General features: G+C 38.1%; 1 protein-coding gene and 1 pseudogene across 3 annotated transcripts in view; both read left to right on the plus strand.

Annotated features, from left to right (window-relative positions):
* Zswim5 (zinc finger SWIM-type containing 5) overlaps positions 1-12,503 on the plus strand; it is a 180,701-nt gene that overhangs the window by 34,204 nt on the left and 133,994 nt on the right. The gene's annotated exons all lie outside the window — the stretch shown is intronic.
* On the plus strand, positions 960-2,763 carry LOC141424696 (axin interactor, dorsalization-associated protein-like; annotated as a pseudogene).

The following is a 12,503-nucleotide window of genomic DNA, read 5'->3' on the forward strand; positions in this document are numbered from 1 at the left end:
ATAAATAGGTTCACATATTAGGCATTTTTCTTCAATTTTTTTTTGAAGTACTGGGGCTTGAACTCAGGGCCTACACCTTGAACCATTCCACCAGCCCTTTTTTGTGAAGGGTTTTTTCTGAGGTAGGGTCTCATGAACTGTTTGCCCAGGCTGGCTTTGAACCTTGATTCTCCTGATCTCTGCCTTCTGAGTTGCTAGGATTCCAGGCATGAGTTGCTGGCTCCCGCCTTCTGCAACCTTTAAAATGCTTTAGAACTTTTATTTTTAAAGTGAAATAAAATAGCAATTTATACACACAGATAATGCTGAGTTTTATTTAGTATTTCACCAGCTTGGAGGCATAATGTTACTGGAGAAGATTTTGTTGTTGTTGGCCGCACTGGGGTCTGAACTCAGGGCCTTATGTTTGCTCGTATTGCTTGAGCTCCTCCACCAGCCTCAGAAGGAAGATTTTTAAAAAGCAGGAAGGAGTTTTTTATGTGATTATTGTTCTTTTTGTTTGTTTGTTTTGCAGAGCTGGGAATAGAATCCAGAACCTCATGCATGCTAGGCAGGACCACTGTGCTACATCCCTAGCCCATATTACAGGTTTTAATAAGTGGAGTTTTTTTCAGTGCACATTACATATTAAGTGATGTGAGAAAAGCTGAAGAAATTGTCCAGATCCTAGTATCTAATATAAATTATCAATATAGTAAAAATGTTCTTATTTGTGAATTCAGCAACATGAATTGAATTAGCTGAGACTATATTGTTTGTATTTTGGACTGAATTATGAAAGGCAACTAGGGATACAAGGTAGGATGGTTTGGGTTTGTTGATGGTAGGAGTTGGGAGCTTCTAGAGGTACCTGAATAGAAAAGTGTGAGTTCTACGTAACTTGAATTGGAATAAGAAGAGTCAGTATAGGGCTGTAGTAACTAGTAGGCTTGGGCTACACTGTGGCAGTGGTGGCCATAATGGTTTCTCCTGGTTGGCCCAAGGCCTGGCCAAGGCCTGGGGAGATGGTACCCTAGAACCCATCTTTGCCAGGTGGGTGGATGGGGGAAGTGTCAGAGGTGACTCCAAGACTGCTGCTGCACTGGAGTCCCAGGTTTAGAAGAGGCTTCAACTTCATGGCCAGTTGGTGGAGGCAGTAGACATCTATTAAAAAAAAAAAAGTTGAAGCTCAACACTATAGTCCCAAATCAACATAAGAGCAAAAGAAAAGTATAGGCAGAATGGTAACATGTCTAGAGTTGGGAAGTACAGTTCCTTCATAGTCCACAGTCCCAAGAAGAATTTGAAGAATTCTGAACTATATTCTTACTGATAATAGAGAATTCCCATTTGATGTTCAGCATGTCCTATTAAGAAGGATTTTAGCACTCAGTCAAGAAGAAAATTTAGAATTTGAAGATGAAGAAAGAGGGTGGTGCTGGACCAGGGTCTCCTAATTCTTCCTGATAGAGTTCTTAGCACTTATTACCAAAGTTGCCATCAGAACCATGAATGACATTACTCATTAGAATAATGAGTAGAATAATGAGTAGAATTGTGGAAATTGGTTTGAAAGATTCTGTGCAATGCATTGATTCCTAAATTACAGTTAATGTAAAGAATCTGAGTGACATAGTTTTAACTTCTGTGCTTCAGAAGAGATACATCTGTTCATTTTAATGTAGACATTGAGCTACAGAAGCATGTTGAAAAATTAACCAAAGGTGTAGCCACCTTTTAAAAATTCAAACACTACCAATCTAAGAGGTTTACCAGTGCCAGGTGTTTTGCTTTTATAAAGATGGGCGAAACTAAATGTGAGATAATTGCAATAGAACTATACAAGTTTAAAGGAAAGAAATTGCAATTATTGACCAAGAAACCTCTTTACCATCATCTGCGTCAGACTTTTCACAAAGAATGATCCTCACATTGAACACCTGTAACTTCTGTGAATTTTACCACTGAGTAGAAACCATCACAGATCTGTGTATCATATATTCACTCTTTAACAGACATGAAGTGAGCTATATTCATACCAGCAGGCCAGAGTGAGTTAATTGTAAAAACTGTACCATAGAATAAAGTCCAGCACAGTGATGTGTAAGACCCTTTTGGATATATGTTTATTGTAGATTTTGAAATTTTTTTTCATTGATTGTACAATTAGTAGTCTATTTTTTAATTTACCACTACTTCTATCCTGCTTCTTAGAATAATACTTTTATGGTACGTGTACTCATCTTCAAACATAGTACAGTAAGAATGTGGTAGAGTTTATACATCTGTATACTTTTGCTCCAGTGTGATCTTTTGATTTTAATTAACTTCAGACTTTGAGTAGAATAGTATGAAACTGCTTTGAGAGGAATGGATCCAATTATGGTGCCTGAGAAGATCTTTCTGGGAATTTAGAGGCTGCTTCTTGGAGGTGGCCTAAATTCACCTCTTTAGGAATAGTATGGCTTGGCCAGTTCAGTATTCCATATGAGTGTGTCTCCAGATTGTAGCTCTGATAACAAGATTGTTTTTCTGAAAGTGGGCATATTTATAGTCACGTTGATTAGCTGTTCTTCTGCATCACACTGCTATTCTTCCTGATAATTCTAATACTGAAACCATCTTAGAGTAATTTACGAATTTTAAATGGGTTTACAATGTCTTCCAAAGCATGTAATCTAAAAATAATTGAGTCAGATGATAATGAGATATTACAAGAGTAACTGCTGTTTTTCTAGCAACTGCTTATGAAATATTAAGATCTGCATACCTCTTCTTATAATGATGACTATGCAACATCTGGAAAGATAGTCTGTTTTTAAAAAATATATATATAGGTAGATAGTACCATTTATTCAGTATTTAGATATATTACATTCATCAATTGAAAATATGCTTATTATAATTTGACTCAGCCTTCTAAATGCTGGGATTACAGGTGTGCACCATCACACCCAGTTTTTACATTACTTTTGACTTAATGGGTCATAAATGAAACTTCCATAATTTTATTTAAGGTAGATTTTTGACATACAGAACGTTAAGATTTGTGATGGAATTTATGTGGATTATATTTAGAACTATTTTATTGAACAATGCACGAAGAACCAGAATATATAGGGAACTTAAAAAACTAAATTCTCCCAAAACTAATGAACCAATAAAGAAATGGGCAAGTGAACTAAACAGAACTTTCTCAAAAGAAGAAATTCAAATGGCCAAAAACACATGAAAAAATGCTCACCATCTTTAACAATAAAGGAAATGCAAATTAAAACCACGCTAAGATTCCACCTCACCCCTGTTAGAATAGCCATCATCAGCAACACTACCAACAACAGGTGTTGGCGAGGATGCGGGAAAAAGGAACCCTCTTACACTGTTGGTGGGAATGTAAACTAGTACAACCACTCTGGAAAAAAATTTGGAAGCTACTTAAAAAGCTAAACATTGATCTACCATTTGATCCAGCAATACCACTCTTGGGGATATACCCAAAAGACTGTGACACAGGTTACTCCAGAGGCACCTGCACGCCCATGTTTATTGCAGCACTATTCACAATAGCCAAGTTATGGAAACAGCCAAGATGCCCCACCACTGACAAATGGATTAAGAAAATGTGGTATCAATGGAATTTTATGCAGCCATGAAGAAGAACTAAATGTTATCATTCGCTGGTAAATGGATGGAATTGGAGAACATCATTCTGAGTGAGGTTAGCCTGACCCAAAAGACCAAAAATCGTATGTTCTCCCTCATATGTGGACATTAGATCAAGGGCAAACACAACAATGGGATTGGACTTTGAGCACATGATAAAAGCGAGAGCACACAAGGGAGGGGTGAGGATAGGTAAGACACCTAAAAAACTAGCTAACATTTGTTGCCCTCAACGCAGAGAAACTAAAGCAGATACCTTAAAAGCAACTGAGGCCAATAGGAAAAGGGGAACAGGTACTAGAGAAAAGGTTAGTTCAAGAAGAATTAACCTAGAAGGTAACGCCCACACACAGGAAATCAATGTGAGTCAACGCCCTGTATAGCTATCCTTATCTCAACCAGCAAAAACCCTTGTTCCTTCCTATTATTGCTTATACTCTCTCTACAACAAAATTAGAAATAAGGGCAAAATAGCTTCTGCTGGGTACTGAGGGGGGGAGAGAGGGAGGGGGTGGAGTGGGTGGTAAGGGAGGGGGTGGGGGCAGGGGGGAGAAATGACCCAAGCCTTGTATGCACATATGAATAATAAAAGAAAAAAAAATGCACGAAGAGAATGCAGTGTTAATACTTGTCCTATATTTAAACTAGTGTAAGAATCCTAGTCGTACCACTCAGTATGTTTGCTTTTTAATATAAAGTAAACATAATTAAGTCATTTTGGCCCTGCACTTCAAGAGATCTAGTTTTTATTTTTATTTTTATTTTTTTTTTCATTTTTCTTTTATTATTCCAATTCCATCCATTTACCAGCGAATGATAACATTTCGTTCTTCTTCATGGCTGCATAAAATTCCATTGTGTATAGATACCACATTTTCTTAATCCATTCGTCAGTGCTGGGGCATCTTGGCTGTTTCCATAACTTGGCTATTGTGAATAGTGCCGCAATAAACATGGATGTGCAGGTGCCTCTGGAGTAACAGTCTTTTGGGTATATCCCCAAGAGTGGTATTGCTGGATCAAATGGTAGATCGATGTCCAGCTTTTTAAGTAGCCTCCAAATTTTTTTCCAGAGTGGTTGTACTAGTCTACATTCCCACCAACAGTGTAAGAGGGTTCCTTTTTCCCCACATCCTCGCCAACACCTGTTGTTGGTGGTGTTGCTGATGATGGCTATTCTAACAGGGGTGAGGTGGAATCTTAGTGTGGTTTTAATTTGCATTTCCTTTATTGCTAGAGATGGTGAGCATTTTTTCATGTGTTTTCTGGCCATTTGAATTTCTTCTTTTGAGAAAGTTCTGTTTAGTTCACTTGCCCATTTCTTTATTGGTTCATTAGTTTTGGGAGAATTTAGTTTTTTAAGTTCCCTGTATATTCTGGTTATCAGTCCTTTGTCTGATGTGTAGCTGGCAAATATTTTCTCCCACTTTGTGGGTGTTCTCTTCAGTTTAGAGACCATTTCTTTTGATGAACAGAAGCTTTTTAGTTTTATGAGGTCCCATTTATCTATGCTATCTCTTAGTTGCTGTGCTGCTGGGGTTTCATTGAGAAAGTTCTTACCTATACCTGCTAACTCCAGAGTATTTCCTACTCTTTCTTGTATCAACTTAAGAGTTTGGGGTCTGATATTAAGATCCTTGATCCATTTTGAGTTAATCTTGGTATAGGGTGATATACATGGATCTAGTTTCAGTTTTTTGCAGACTGCTAACCAGTTTTCCCAGCAGTTTTTGTTGAAGAGGCTGCTATTTCTCCATCGTATATTTTTAGCTCCTTTGTCAAAGATAAGTTGCTCATAGTTGTGTGGCTTCATATCTGGATCCTCTATTCTGTTCCACGGGTCTTCACGTCTGTTTTTGTGCCAGTACCATGCTGTTTTTATTGTTATTGCTTTGTAATATAGTTTGAAGTCAGGTGTCGTGATACCTCCTGCATTGTTCTTTTGACTGAGTATTGCCTTGGCTATTCGTGGCCTCTTGTGTTTCCATATAAATTTCACAGTAGATTTTTCAATCTCTTTAATGAATGTCATTGGAATTTTGATGGGAATTGCATTAAACATGTAGATTACTTTTGGGAGTATCGACATTTTTACTATGTTGATTCTACCAATCCATGAGCATGGGAGATCTCTCCACTTTCTATAGTCTTCCTCAATCTCTTTCTTCAGAAGTGTATAGTTTTCCTTGTAGAGGTCTTTCACATCTTTTGTTAGGTTTACACCTAGGTATTTGATTTTTTTTGAGGCTATTGTAAATGGAATTGTTTTCATACATTCTTTTTCCGTTTGCTCATTGTTAGTGTATAGAAATGCTAATGATTTTTCTATGTTGATTTTATATCCTGCTACCTTGCTATAGCTATTGATGATGTCTAGAAGCTTCTGAGTAGAGTTTTTTGGGTCTTTAAGGTATAGGATCATGTCGTCTGCAAATAGGGATATTTTGACAGTTTCTTTACCTATTTGTATTCCTTTTATTCCTTCTTCTTGCCTAATTGCTCTGGCTAGGAATTCCAGTACTATGTTGAATAGGAGTGGAGATAGTGGGCACCCTTGTCTGGTTCCTGATTTTAGAGGGAATGGTTTTAATTTTTCTCCGTTAAGTATAATGCTGGCTGTAGGTTTGTCATATATAGCTTTTATAATGTTGAGGAACTTTCCTTCTATTCCTAGTTTTCTTAGAGCTTTTATCATGAAATGATGTTGGATCTTATCAAAGGCTTTTTCTGCATCTATTGAGATGATCAAGTGGTTTTTGTCTTTGCTTCTGTTAATGTGGTTTATTACGTTTATTGATTTTCGTATGTTGAACCACCCCTGCATCCCTGGGATGAAGCCTACCTGGTCGTGGTGAATAATCTTTTTGATGTGTTGCTGAATTCGATTTGCCATTATTTTTTTGAGGATTTTTGCATCAATGTTCATTAAGGAGATTGGCCTATAGTTCTCCTTTTTGGAGGTGTCTTTGCCTGGTTTTGGGATAAGTGTAATACTGGCTTCATAAAATGTGTTTGGCAGTTTTCCTTCCCTTTCTATTTCATGGAACAGTTTAAGGAGGGTTGGTATCAGTTCTTCTTTAAAGGTCTGATAGAATTCAGCAGAGAATCCATCAGGTCCTGGACTTTTCTTTTTGGGGAGACTCTTGATTGCTGCTTCAATTTCATTTTGTGTTATAGGTCTATTCAGGTGATTAATTTCCTCGGTTCAGTTTTGGATGATCATATGTATCTAGAAATCTGTCCATTTCTTTTAGATTTTCAAATTTATTTGAATATAGGTTCTCCAAGTAGTCTCTGATGATTTCCTGGACCTCCATGGTGTTTGTTGTTATCTCCCCTTTTGCATTCCTGATTCTACTAATTTGGGTTTTTTCTCTCCTCATTTTAGTCAGGTTTGCCAGGGGTCTATCGATTTTGTTTATTTTTTCAAAGAACCAACTTTTTGTTTCATTAATTCTTTGTATGGTTTTTTTGGTTTCTATTTCGTTGATTTCAGCTCTTATTTTTATTATTTCTCTCCTCCTACTTGTTTTGGGATTTGCTTGTTCTTGTTTTTCTAGGAGTTTGAGATGTATCATTAGGTCATTGATTTGGGATCTTTCAATCTTTTTAATATATGCACTCATGGCTATAAACTTTCCTCTCAAGACTGCCTTAGCTGTGTCCCATAGGTTCCGGTAGGTTGTGTTTTCATTTTCATTGACTTCTAGGAACTTTTTAATTTCCTCTTTTATTGCATCGATGATCCATTCTTCATTAAGTAATGAGTTATTTAGTTTCCAGCTGTTTGCATGTTTTTTGTCTTTACTTTTGTTGTTGAGTTCTACTTTTACTGCATTGTGGTCAGATAGTATGCATGGTATTATTTCTATTTTCTTATATTTGCTGAGGCTTGCTTTGTGCCCTAGGATATGATCTATTTTGGAGAAGGTTCCATGGGCTGCTGAGAAGAATGTATATTGTGTAGAGGTTGGATGAAATGTTCTGTAGACATCTACTAGGTCCACTTGGTCTATTGCATATTTTAGATCTTGGATTTCTTTATTGAGTTTTTGTTTGGATGACCTATCTATTGATGATAATGGAGTGTTAAAGTCTCCCACAACCACTGTGTTGGCGTTTATATATGATTTTAGGTCTTTCAGGGTATGTTTGATGAAATTGGGTGCGTTGACATTGGGTGCGTACAGATTGATGATTATTATTTCCTTTTGGTCTATTTCCCCTTTTATTAGTATGGAATGTCCTTCTTTATCTCGTTTGATCAATTTAGGTTTAAAGTCTACTTTGTCAGAGATAAGTATTGCTACTCCTGCTTGTTTTCGGGGGCCATTGGCTTGGTAAATCTTCTTCCAGCCTTTCATCCTAAGCATATGCTTGTTTCTGTCGGTGAGATGAGTCTCCTGTAAGCAACAAATTGTTGGATCTTCTTTTTTAATCCATTTTGTCAAACGGTGTCTTTTGATGGGTGAATTAAGTCCATTAACATTAAGCGTTAGTACTGATAGGTATGTGGTGATTCCTGCCATTTAGTTATCTTAGTTGTTTGAAGGTTTGATTGTGTGTACCTAACTTGATGTTACTCTCTACTGTCTTGCTTTTTCTTATCCTGTGGTTTGGTGCTGCCTGCCTTTTCATGGTTAAGTTGGGTGTCACTTTCTGTGTGCAGGATCCCTTGCAGAATCTTTTGTAATGGTGGCTTTGTGGTCACATATTGTTTTAGTTTCTGCTTATCATGGAAGACTTTTATTGCTCCATCTATTTTGAATGATAGCTTTGCTGGGTAGAGTATCCTGGGGTTGAAGTTATTTTCATTCAGTGCCCGGAAGATCTCACCCCACACTCTTCTTGCTTTTAATGTTTCTGTTGAGAAGTCTGCTGTGATTTTGATGGGTTTACCTTTGTATGTTACTTGTTTTTTCTCTCTTGCAGCCTTCAATATTCTTTCCTTAGTTTCTGAACTTGTTGTTTTAATGATGATATGTCGTGGAGTAGTTCTATTTTGATCTGGTCTGTTTGGTGTCCTGGAGGCCTCTTGCATTTGTATGGGAATATCTTTCTCTAGATTTGGGAAATTTTCCGTTATTATTTTGTTGAATATATTACGCATTCCCTTCGCTTGCACCTCTTCTCCTTCTTCGATGCCCATGATTCTCAAGTTTGGTCTTTTGATGGAGTCAGTGAGTTCTTGCATTTTCTTTTCACAGGTCTTGAGTTGTTTAATTAATAGTTCTTCAGTTTTTCCTTTAATTACCATTTCATCTTCGAGTTCTGAGATTCTGTCTTCTGTTTGTTCTATTCTGCTGGATTGGCCTTCCGTTTTGTTTTGCAGTTCTGTTTCGTTCTTTTTTCTGAGGTTTTCCATATCCTGGCTGTTTTCTTCTTTATTGTTGTCTATTTTTGTCCTGAGTTCATTTATCCATTTATTCATTGTGTTCTCTCTTTCACTTTGGTGTTTATACAGTGCTTCTATGGTTTCCTTTATTTCTTCTTTTACTTTTTCAAATTCTCTATTTTTATTGTCTTGGAATTTCTTGAGTGTCTCCTGTACATTTTGGTTGACCCTATCCAGTATCATCTCTATAAAATTCTCATTGAGTACTTGTAGTATGTTTTCTTTTAAATTATTCTTGTAGGCTTCATTGGGTCCTTTGGCATAGTTTATCTTCATTTTGTTGGAGTCTGGCTCTGAGTTTCTGTTCTCTTCATTCCCCTCTGGTTCCTGTACTAATTTTTTGCTGTGGGGAAACTGGTTTCCCTGTTTTTTCTGTCTTCCTGTCATTGTCCTTGGTGTTGTTACTGTCCCTGTACTGTGTGTAATTAAGTATTTTCTAGCTTGTAATAATAACAATGGTAATATTGAGAATGGAAGAGTGAGCTGAGATGGAAAGCAAGAAGTTAAAGAAAAGGGGAAAACAAATATACAGACTAGAGGGAGAAAGCAGAACAAGGTATCAGACAAGAGAGTTTCAAAGGTATAAACAGGGAGTGTTAGTGTACTAATCGACAGTAAGCTGAACAGACAATAGAGTGACAGAGAGAGGATTGAAAATCAAAGATAAAAAAAATAAAAAATAAGTATATGAAAGTAATATCTATTTATAAAAATGAATTAAAATAAAATGGAAAATAGAAAATTAAAAAAAAAAAAAAACCAAAAAACCAAAAAACTTCCAAGTTTATATGCAATGCAATTTCAGTCTTAATAATTTGGATGTCCGTCTCAATCTCCAGTCCTGGAGTTGGTGTCTCAGATGTTGTTCTGTAGTTGTCTCATCAAAGGGGATGCATAAAGTAGAACAAAACTACACTCACACACACACAGAAGATAAAAAAAAAAAAAAAAAGCCCCACCAAGTGTCCCCAGTTCAAATGCAATACAGTTTCAGTAAGTTTTTCGGCTTGCAGGTGTAATTCGGTTGTTCTCTCATCAAAGGTAGGGAGAAAAAGAAAAAAAAGCGTCTGGAGGCAGTTCTGAGAGTGGTATCTGCAACTGTGGTTTGCCTGCCTGCTGCTCTCCGCCTGTAGCTGGCGGTGTTATTTATGCAGATCTCTGGGGTGAGCTAGCACTCACCTGGTCCCACAGGCTTTGTTTGCTCAGAGTTCTCCTGTGCGGAGGCCTCTGCCACAGGCTTTCCCCTTTCCAAGCACTGGGAAAGGTGACACTGCCCCGCGTTGTTAGGCCTGCGTGTTTATTTACAGTTCACTGGGAAGTGGGTCTTCCCTCCTCTCACAAGCGTCCCCGCTCCTGGTTGCTGGGCGCGCCCCGCTCCCGCCAGAGCCTCTCCGGCCCGCCCGGCTTGTTTATTTCCAGTCCCGGGAAGGATTCCCTTCCCCCAATCTTCAGCGCTCAGGGCGCCCCACCCTCTTTCCAGCGTGTCTTAACTGTTCTTATTGCTTAGTACTCAGTTTCTCTTTTTTTCCCGGGTGGAGGTCAGTCTGTCCAGGGGGCTATGCTGCTCTGGCCCAGGCTTGTCTGTGGGGCTACCGCGGTACCGCGAAGCTCACCTGGTCCGCGTCTTCCCAAGCCGTATGGGCGCCGGCCACTGGTGGCCCCGGGGGCCTCCTCGGTTCTCTGTTTAACGTGAAGTGGAGATTCTCTGCGCCGGTTAAATCTTGTTTTCAATGTGACACACCAAATCAATGAATCAATTTTCAAATGAGTGCTGGTGACTTGCTCAGTGCCACATTCCGCTTGTGGTAGACTAAAAACCTACGATGGTGGCGGGGGTTGGGTCAGGCTTTACGTGCTTTGTGACTGCCCAGGGTCACTGGTGTAGCAGTAACTGGCCGTGGAAACTAAAAAAGCTGCCGGGTCGAGATCTAGTTTTTATTTTCAGTTGTCTATTATGTCAGCTCTGTTTATTAGATAAACTGCATTTTCCCCATGTCCTGATATTCTCTATAGTGCTTATCAGTACTTTGTACCTTGTGGAGTACTTAGTACCTTTGTTTGATGTTCTGACAAAACCTCAAAAATAATTCCTTAAAAATAATATTAAGACATGGCAAAACTGGAAAAAGAAGAGATAATAAGCCCAGTTGATAATAATATAGGCCTTAGCGAGATTAGGGTTCATACACCAGCTGTGTCCCTTACTCATTCCATGGTCTTAAGTTTTATATCTTCTTAAAGTAACAATGTCTTTGTCTGTAATATGGGTTAATAATTCCTACCTCTTAGAGTTTATGTAAAGACATTTAGTGTGTGCTTCTTATGTGCCTGTATGTGCTAAATGTTTACATGTAATATCTCTTTTATATGAGATTTTATGTTTCTCCACCTTCTTGTATGGTTGTATCTTGTTTTTTTGTTTTGTTTTGTTTTTTGGGTTATTTTGGTGGGACTGGTGTTTGAACTTAGGGCTTTGTGCTTGCAAAAGAGGCTCTTTTCCACTTGAGCCAGACCTCCAGTCCATTTTACTCTGGTTATTTCGGAGATGGGGTCTCACAAACTATTTGCCCAGGCTGATCTCAAACTTTGATGCTCTTGATCTCAGCCTTTCAAGCAGCTAGGATTGCAGATGTGAACTGCCTGTGTTTGACATGGATGTATTGTGTTTTGCAGGAATTGTAGAAGTGTTCTTCAGATACTTGAAGAGGGCAAATGAATGTGGGAAGACCTTCCAAGCAGAAGGAACTAGATGTACAGACTCGAAATGTAAAAGAATGTATAAGAGAGAGTCTTGTTTCAGGAATGATGTGCGTATGCATAAAGGGAAAAATGTAAGAAATGGGAGGGGGGAGTGGAAAATTACCTTGAACCTACTATCAAGGGTCTTTGACTAAGAAGTTTGAGCAGGTAGCACAACTTCAGTTGTTTATGGGGAACTGGACATACAAAGTAAGTGAATGAATTGGACTAGGTAAGGACTGTGGTAAATGAGAAATTATAAATCACATATGCCTCTGTCTTATTTAGATGTCCTTTACGTTTCAGCTAAGTTTTGCTATGTGGAAATTTGGGCCCAGTGTTGCCAAATTCTCTAATTTTTAAAAGTGAAGTCAGATGTTTGCATTTTTAAAAGTGGAATTCTCCTGTTTTCAAAACTGTGTGTCGGGGAGAGAGGTTCAGTCTCTTCCCCTCTCACTCTCTTCTCCCCTCATCAAACTCAGTATGTCTAAACTGAATTCTTTTTCACCAAAGTCCTCATCTTCTCGAGTCTCCTAAAGTAGAAACAACATCACATTCAACTAATTGTTTAGCCAGAGACTGGGAATTATCTTTGAGTCCTCCTTTTTCCTTACTGACTATATCTAAACTATCACTAAGTTTTGATGGTTCTGTTTCATAATTATTTCTTGAGTCACTCTCACTCTAAAACTTACCTTCTCTGCCACCACAACCTTTAGTCAAACCA

The sequence above is a fragment of the Castor canadensis genome, chromosome 7 (genome assembly GCF_047511655.1).
Source record: "Castor canadensis chromosome 7, mCasCan1.hap1v2, whole genome shotgun sequence".
Classification (NCBI taxonomy): domain Eukaryota; kingdom Metazoa; phylum Chordata; class Mammalia; order Rodentia; family Castoridae; genus Castor; species Castor canadensis.